Here is a 7,463-nt window from a genome sequence, read left to right as displayed (position 1 = left end):
TCCCACATGTTTTTCCTGGTGTCTCCTCTGACTTAATTTCCAGAGAGGCCATTCAAAATTCTTTAACTTTTCCCCCAAGAATTGCGACATTGGGCATGGAGGATTTACTGGAGAATATGTGGACAAAAGTTGCCCAGAATGGTGGGAAAGGATGCGTTGAAGCCTGTGTTGCTGGATGGAGTGCCCCCATCAATGGGCTGCCAGGTGCAGCCAAGTCTGGGGCTCATAAAGTCTTTGATACACAGTGATCTTTGCTCCTTACTGCAGCCTTGTGAAGTGAGTATTATTATTATTTTGTCAATGAGGAGACTCAGAAAGGTTATTTGTTCATGGTCACATAGCTAAGCCAAGGGCTTTCTAGACTGAATCCCATATCCTTGTTGCTACGCCATGCTGCCTCATAGATATTGGGCACTTCTGAGTTCATTCTTTGGGGGTCTCAGAGTAGAAGGCACTTAAAATCATGCCATAGAGAACTAGATCCTCTCTGTATTGGTGGGACATCCATACTTGCTGCAGCCATAGTGTCCACAACTGTCCCTGCTTATTTCATACTTTATTATTAAAAGTGTGATAGGACCATTCTAATTCATTGTCCCTTGGCAATCCAGGTTCATCTGGTTTGTGGAATGTTTGAGACACCCCATGGGGTAAATGAAGACACTCTGTGGTCTGGGCAGGTCACAGGGTTGGGGATCTCAGTTCTCAGTCTTCCTGGACGGTGTTTTCCAGAAACCTTAAATAGCTATCTCCCAAAACACATGGGCTTTTAGTCAATAATGAAACACCAGGGAAAAGGGGGGACTCCATGTGAATAGGTTAGAATCTGGCCAAAGGAGAAGTCCCTTCTCTTCTCTCCTCTCCCTTCCTCACCAGGTATTTTCATTTTTATATACCCCATGACTATTTCTTGAGCCCCATGAAACATTCTTAAAATTCCAAACTTTGCTAAGTCTTTTGGGACACCCTGTATTTCAGCTTGGTCAATAATACGACCAATATCCATTTCTTAAATTAAACAATGCAGAGAACATTGACTGTCATTCAAAAGATGGATATGGGAACAAAGAGGTAGAGAGCCAAGGCTAACCAACAGACAGACAAAGTCCTAACCTGTTACCCACCAAATGGCAAGAGACCCAGTAGCAGGCCTCCATCTTGGGCACACCTTCCACACAGAGAATGGAGGATGACAAGAGATCATGGACAAAAGTCACTGAGGTTAGAAGTGGATGACTGTGAGCTACTCCATTGTAGGGAGTTCTCACAGAGCACAGAACTGGAGAGCTTGAGAGGGGATCAGTGACCGTCTTAGGCCAAGGCATACCTGAAAAAAAGTCTTCTCTAAAATATACTAGACAAGTGGCCGTCCAGCCTTTGTTTGTAGGCCCCCATTCAAGGGAGAATACACTGCCTCCCAAGACAACTTAATCCATTTCTTGATGGCTGTATTTATTAGGAAGGCTCTCCTGACATTAAGCCTAAACTTGCCTGATGTTGCAACTCTTGGGGAGAAAGTTAAAGAATTTTGAATGGTCTCTCTGGAAATTAAGTCAGAGGAGACACCAGGAGACTAGGGAAGGAGTGAAAAGTGACCCAGCACAACAAGGATGGCCTAGCCCAAGGAAGAGCGGTGCAGGCAGTGATGTAAGAGGAACCAGCAGTTTGAGAAGAACGCTGACCAGGTTTCTTTGTTTCTTCCGCTGTGACAGATGTCCCAAGAAGCAGAGATTTAGATAAGACACAAGGAAGGACTTTCTGACCGTGAAGAACTCTCACTAGAATGAGTTCCTGATGGAGGTTATGAAATCCCTTCCTGAAGATTTTTAATGGCATTATTTTCTTTTAAAAATGTCAAATCAGAGGGCAGACGAGTAAAGTGCTTTGTGAACCAGAACATGCTCCCTCCGTGGGAGCTGTCCTTAAGAATAGTTCTTCTGGAGTGGGCTTTTCCATTCTCTGGTTCCGTATTCTCCTTTGGGCCAGACCTGTGGTTTCACGGATTTGGAGAGGGTGTGGAAACACCCTCCTGATCCAGATCGGCAACTTGCCATGGAATTCAGAATGCTAGGGACGTGCCTGGGAGCTCTGTGAGATTCAATCCTTCCCTAGGCTCACACAACCAATAAGGATGGGGGCAGAATTCAAGTCCCAGTCCTCCTGACTTCAACACTGGTCTTCTCTCCACCACGTCTCTCCTTGCTGGGACTAATAGAGAAATGTTTACAGAACTACAGGGTCTCGGGCACTGTTTTATCCAATGCATTCCCGACCAGGAAGCCCCTCAACAACGTCCCAACCAATGCGCACGTCCAGCTCCATCACTGACTTCTAGTCCCAGTTCTAAGGTCTCCCTCTCTATTTACTCACACAACACACACTCTTTATTTTTTTGTTTTTTCGGTTAGGCAGTGGGGTTAAGTGACTTGTCCAAGGTCACACATCTAGTAAGTGCTATGTGTCCGAGGCCAGATTTGAACTCGGGTCCTCCTGAATCCAGGGCCGGTGCTCTATCCAATGTGCCACCTAGCTGCCCCAACTCACACTCTTTAAAGTCAATTTTGTTCTGCTAAAACTGGGGAGAGGGAGAATATCCAGGAAAGTTACTTCCAACTAGAGCAGAATTTCCCATAAAAAACTTGGACAGAGCAAAGGTCTCTGTGAACACTGGCATTCTTCCTCCGACTTGCAGCAGACAGGTTATTGTCACACTTCTGTGAATGCTCTCATCAGGTCATCAGAGCAGCACCTGTTGTCGTCTGCCAGAAAGGAAATAACATTAAAAGGGGAAAGCATGGTATGTTTCCTTCTCAAAACTGGGGGTTTATGCAAAAGACAAAGTATGGTCAGCTTGGAATGGGGAAGAGCTGAGTTCGGGCCCCCCACCTCTAACACTTACTAACTGTGCGACTATGGACAAATCACTTAACCTCTGTCTGCCTCAGTTTATGAATATGGAAAATCTACATAATAAAAATATGACCACAATAGATCCAGCATCTACTTCCCAGGGCTGCTATGATACAATTCATGTAAAATATTTTACAAACCTTAAAGCCCTATGTTAATGTTAGCTATGATTATTGTTGTCATTACATAAAAATAACTATGTTAGATGGGACAAGACTGTGTTAGCTTCGCATACTTAGATCGGGAGACAAAATATGGCATCTAGGAATGGAAACTACACCAAAAGGTTTAGGAGGACAAACTTGTGCCTGGAAATACACTTTCTATCATCTACTACACTGACAAGTGATTGCTGATGCAAAAAGAAAAGAACAATAAAACATTTTAAATAACAAAAAGGTTGGTTCATCTCATTTAGGAGACTCAAATCTAATCAACGTTTTCTAATAGGAATGAAAAAAAAAGTACAAGTCTCAGGAGAACGTCTTCTGGGTTTAAATGATTTCCATTTATTTAAGTGTCTACTTTAGCCGGTCACAAAATCCAGGGGTTCTTGTGTTTCTCCTTATTGGAGGCCTTAGATTTCATAATTACTGGGTGAAAAGTGCTTCCACCATCTTTGGAGGATCCCTTTCCTTAGTTTAGCAGCAGCTTCAGGATCCACCAGAAACTGGTCCTCTTAAGCTCAGGTAAAGCTAGACCAGATGATTCCTCCTTGTGAGTCGACTGAATGGATATAGGATGCCAGACCCTAATCCAGAAAGGACCTTGGGGATCATTCTCAGAGATAAGGAAACAGACCCAGAAAATCAATGTGATTTCCTCAAGTTCAACCTTGAAAAATCCCACATAGCAAGTGAGAGGGTCAAAACTGGAACCCAGGTCCCATCTGGTCCAACCCTGTTGTCATGGTTTCATGTTGACTCCCTCTCACATCAGCTTGTTGGCAAGATCAGCACCCCCTAAACTCTGTAGTTCCAGAGCTACAGAGACAATGTGAAAAGAAAATTGGCACATCCTTTAACCCTCTCTACTCCAACATAGTAGTTTGATTGGACTATGCAACATGCACCTAATTGAAGGCTGTCTGGGATGCTATGTCCGCATTCGGGAACAATGTTGGCTTTAGGTCTTAGGTCATAGAATGTTGAAGGTGGAAAGAACCTCAGATACCATCGAATACAACCTCCTCATTGGATAAACAAAACCCAAAGAGAGGAGATGAGGCCCTAAATCCCACTGCTAATAAGGGTAAACACCTAGATAGTTGAACCATAACCAAGATTCAAACCTGTTCAGAATCAAACCCTTAATGCTAGGAAACCGTAAAAATGAGAATCCTACCGTTTGGGCACAGGAGGGGATCACAGACATCATCTCATATAACCTTCTCATTTTAAAATGATGGCACCATAGTTCCAGAGCTGGAAGGGGCCTCAGAGATGATCTTGTCTGTTCAATCTGTTCATTTTACTAATGCAGTGCCCTAAAGCCCAGATTGGTGGAATGACTGACTTCCAAGTCATACATCTAATTAGAGGGAGACCTACTTCATCAGCTGTAATTGTATTGATGAGATGGTCAACCTGTGTGCCTTCTAGCCTCCAAGGTGTAGTTCTTAAATAGCATACGGAATTTAGTGTGCTTTGAAATCTTGGTGGATTTCTCCCTCTCCTTCCTGAGCCATTTCAAGCCAGAGTTCATAACACAGATTGGTGGAGCCATGTCTTCTATACCAGGATTCTGCCCAGCCACCATTCAGACAGGGATTTCCCCCTGGTGAAGTAGAGAAAAAGTAAGGGTAATTCATTACATAAGTACGTCCCTCCTTTTTCATCACAAGGTCCCCATTTAGTTCCTTGCTCAGAAACTCAGCCTGAAAATTGTCATCTGTGGTCAAGAATGGTTATTTTATAATATAGGTATTTAAGACAAGAGTTCATTGGAGAGAGGGGGAAGAATGTTAAAGCACAGAATATTCAAGAAGAAACTGAAAGTACATTTGGGGGGAAGATTGGTGAAAATCATGCAAGGAGTGGTTGAAAGTGGTTGACCTAGAGAAGAAACGTTTTAGAGGGGATATGACGGTTATCTAATATTTGAAGAGCTGATGTTGGAAAGAGGGATGAGGCTGGCTCTCCTTCATCCCTGAGGATAGGATCAGGAACAATGGCTGAAAGCTAAAAACAGGCTAATTGAGACTGGGTGGTTGGAAAGATTCCCTAAGCATCAGACCCATCCAAGAATGGGCTAAGCTGTCTCTGGCACTGGTACGTTGGCCCTCCCTGGCCCTTCTCCAACCCAAGGATTGGGATGGCTCTTTCAGGCACATTCAGACTCTGTCACAGAGGTCCTGGCTGCTCTGAGATTCTGGGATTCACAAAATCTCAGAGAATTTTAGAGGTGAAAGGGACCTCAAAGGCCAGCTACTCTAACCAATGCACAAAAGGAATCCCTGCTATAAAATATCCAACAAGTAGCTGTGCAAACTCTGCCTAAAGACCCCAAAGGAGGGGGAATTCCCCATCTGCCAACAGAGTCCATTCTACTTTGGGGCAACTCTCGTGGTTAGGAAGTTTTTCCTGATATCCAGCCTCAGCTTGACTCTCTGGCACTTCTACCCATTGTTTCTAGTTCTGCCCTCTGGGGTCAAAAAGAACAGTCCTAGCTCTTCTCCACATGACGCTTCCGGGAGCAAGATGGGTATGAAGAAAGCATCACTAAAGAATATAATTGATTTGATTTGAAATTTGGAATCCTGAAAGTTTTTACTCTATGCTGGCTTTTTACTGGTCACAGTCTTATTTTATCATAACATTCAGGGTGAGGGTTGGGGAGGATTCATTATATAGAAGAAGAAGCATTAGCTTTTGAGTCAGAGGATCTGGGTTGGAATTGTGATTCTGCAACTTCTTACCTATGTGATTCTGAGGAAATCACTTCCACTCTGAGCCTCAGTCATTTGTATAATGAAGGAGGGTCTACCATTTACTTACTATGTGACCTTGAATGAGTGATATAAGCCTTCTGGACCTAATTTCCATGAATAAGTAAATAAATAAGCATATTAAGTACATGTTATATGACAGGCACTGTGCCAAGCATTAAGCACCCAGAAAGAAGCAAGACAGTTCCTGACCTCATAAAATGACCAGGGTAAGACAGCACATAAGGGGAAGCTAGAGTAGAAAGGTGGCATAGTAGGCATGAGGTGGGGAACTGAGTCATGGCCCTCCATTGACTGGAGACTCATCCATTTCTTCTAAATGTTTCCCTTCTTTTCGACATCAGTGATTTATTCACCTTCATGTTTCACAGTGATTCATAAAAGGAGTGCGGAAGGAGAGCCATAAGGGAGGTGGGCATCCAAACAGAGGCACAAAGAGAAGAGGAATGGAGAGACTCCAGAATTGACAACTACCAGCAAAAACACGATAGGACACAGCCGCCATCACTGAAGCTTCCACATTCACACACTGACTCTTGAAAGTCAGTCTCCAAGATCCAGCAAAAAAAAAAAAGTCTTATTGGGAAGAAGACAAAGCAGTGTCTCTGTTCCCCAACTTCACCACCACTTCTGCTCAGTTTCAAGATTTCATCATTTCCTTCACTGCCCGAGTGGCTGTCATCAACCACACCCTTAACCAAAGACGTGCACGACTTGAATATTTTATGAAATAATCTACGAAATTAGATAAAATTTCCCTTTGAAACCCATTTTAAAAAAAACAGTATGATCTGGGTTATTTTTAACTATGACACTAATAAAAACTATCTCTGATCCTATAGAAACAAGGGCAAACTCCCCTGGCATAAGTGAACTCTTATCAAGTCCAACTACCATGGAAATTGGCCTTGTGATTTAATGGGTGATCTTGAAACAAGTAAACATGCAGAACAAAAAAAAAAAAGCTCTTAAGGACACCAAATTCCAAAAAATTAATGATGTTATTGGACGTGATTTTTAAAAAATTCCACAAGAGAATCCACCAAAAGAAGCCCAGCATTATGATACCTTCCTTAGAGATTAAATTATCAAACCATGGACGGGGCTCTCTTTTACATACCCCCTTTTAGAGACCATTGAGGCAAAGGAAATCATTGCATCAAGGCTAAGTACAGACTTTCTGGTCCAAGAAGAGGGAGTGATGGGGAAAGGGGAGCACTTCTTTTTCTCTTTCCATCATGGAACTGGAGAATACTTGGAATAACAGAATTGCAGGATTAGAAGGGACCTTGGAGGCCGCCTAATCCAAATCATACCTGAACAGGAATCCCCAACAAGTGAACAGCCAGCCTCTGTGCTAAGACTTCCCATGAGTGGGGATTCTACTAAAAGGACTGGAGAAAAGAATACACTCGGAACCAAATGAGGAAAAAGGAAATAGAACTTAACTATGTGTCATAATTGGAGAGCGAGAGAATACAAACATGGAGAGAAAGGCGAGAGGAGTGGGCATCACATGACCCTTATTCTCATCTGAACCAAAGGTGAGCTGAACACATACACACACACACACACACACACACACACACACACACACACACACACA

The sequence above is a fragment of the Vombatus ursinus genome, unplaced genomic scaffold (genome assembly GCF_900497805.2).
Source record: "Vombatus ursinus unplaced genomic scaffold, bare-nosed wombat genome assembly UNPS02014799.1, whole genome shotgun sequence".
In the NCBI taxonomy this organism is placed as follows: Eukaryota; Metazoa; Chordata; class Mammalia; order Diprotodontia; family Vombatidae; genus Vombatus; species Vombatus ursinus.
The sequence above is the reverse complement of the archived record's forward strand: the minus strand, read 5'-3'. Positions refer to the sequence as shown.